The sequence below is a fragment of the Panulirus ornatus genome, chromosome 9 (genome assembly GCF_036320965.1).
Source record: "Panulirus ornatus isolate Po-2019 chromosome 9, ASM3632096v1, whole genome shotgun sequence".
In the NCBI taxonomy this organism is placed as follows: domain Eukaryota; kingdom Metazoa; phylum Arthropoda; class Malacostraca; order Decapoda; family Palinuridae; genus Panulirus; species Panulirus ornatus.
Genome location: NC_092232.1, coordinates 46,204,179 through 46,205,870, shown reverse-complemented (window position 1 = coordinate 46,205,870; position 1,692 = coordinate 46,204,179). Strand labels below are relative to the sequence as shown.

Here is a 1,692-nt window from a genome sequence, read left to right as displayed (position 1 = left end):
TCAATTTGGTCACATTCTCTAGCTACCATGGATAATGTCGAAACCAGAGTCCCTTGCCCACAGCTAAGCCCCACAGACCTGTATGTGGTTTCCCATGACCGCTTCATAAGTTATGATGCAACTCACTGAGAGCAAGTCATCCCCTGTGTACAACATTCCTGGGGAGAAGTGTGGTAGGTAACCTAAACTTCGAAAAAAATTTAATTGCTACATTGCTACTTTTAAAGGGGGATAGCGCGAACGCAGTCCCCCACTTGTAAAAATTACGCACTCGAGTTAACCACTTTTGGGTTAATCGCAAGGGTCAGCACCACCTTAGTGCAATGGTGAGCCTCGCCCTGGGAGAACCACCTTCGTGATCATGGTATCTCCTGTGCCAGGTAAGTATGCTTGTTCTCCACACATCTGCACCCACACCAAACCCAACTGATTACCTTCAGTCATATTCTGCATTCTTATGTAAATGCGAAAAAGTTTAAGCAGAAAAAGATATATCTTTCAGGTATTCTTGGTTAATTTCAAATGGTATTTTATACATTAAATAGTCATAAAACTAATTTCAATGCAATTTTGAAACGAACAAAATATTAAATTCGCACCAAGTAACATAATCACACTATAAACAAACATTCATCTAATGTAGCCAGCTACACTCAGTCTAGGGCTCCTATAAACTGGAGGCGTGATTTCCTCCAGACAAGTGCTCCGATTTCCCTACACAGTCAAAATTTCCCAAGGCAAATTCAACTATTTCAAGTATGCATATAAAAGTTCATGGAAACAATATTCCCTCCCTCCCACTCAGAATTGAGAGCCTAGCACGGGGGACTGGCTTAAACTACGCGTGTAAATTCAAAAGCGATTCTTTAGAACAATCGACTTTTTCTTTTCTATCATTTTAACTTCCAGTCGGACACTGCATATCAAAAGCACTGGTTTACGACACTTTACATCCCAAATGAAAATGTTAAGCGCTTCAAACAGTATTCAATCAGAATAGCGCATATTTAGCAACTGTTCCCTGGATGTGTTGCCAGCCTGCATGATTCTGATGGTAAACATCACTATTTGACGACAAACGTTACGTAATGAGAAAGTACCGATCAAATCAATTCCAACATAGATGAGTAATTTATTTTTTTGTAAGCAAATTATTGGTATGCCTTTAGCAAGCCAATAACCCTTTACTTTAAATACACTGACAAACGGTTTCCGTAAATTACCATATTTAGCTTAGCTTAACTTTTACCTCTCTTCCCCCAAAATTATATTCGTTAATATTGGACGTTAATTCTTCTCTCTTTTTTTTTTTACAGGCAAGCGAGTGTCTATCGGCGTTTCTGGTGTTGCCGGACCGCTGATACATCTCACAAAGGCTGCATACCACAGCGTGAAATCCTTTCCAGCCCCAGTACTTCGCGCCAGCTGACAGCAGGTTCTTTTACCTTTTTCTGTCTGGGCTAGATTCTCTAACGCTGTCTTGTATGAGCCTACTGGATTCTACGGTGGGAGTAGGGTCTGTAGAGTGGGTTCATGCTCGCACAAAGGGCCATCAGCATTCTACAGTGTCGCCGAGGGATTGTGATCGTGCAAAAACACCCACGGGACTGCTACTGACATCACATTTTCAACAACTGTCAAGACACAGAACAGTGTTTGATATTTGCTGCAGCTCCGGCTCGCACTCATGAT

The 1,692-nt window shown here is 41.5% G+C and overlaps 1 non-coding gene across 1 annotated transcript; it reads right to left on the bottom strand.

Annotated features, from left to right (window-relative positions):
- Nucleotides 1-225: 225 nt before the first annotated feature.
- LOC139750497 (U1 spliceosomal RNA) lies at nucleotides 226-388 on the bottom strand. Its single transcript, XR_011713186.1, has one exon. It is a non-coding gene; the product is annotated as a U1 spliceosomal RNA (small nuclear RNA).
- Between the last annotated feature and the right edge of the window lie 1,304 nt (nucleotides 389-1,692).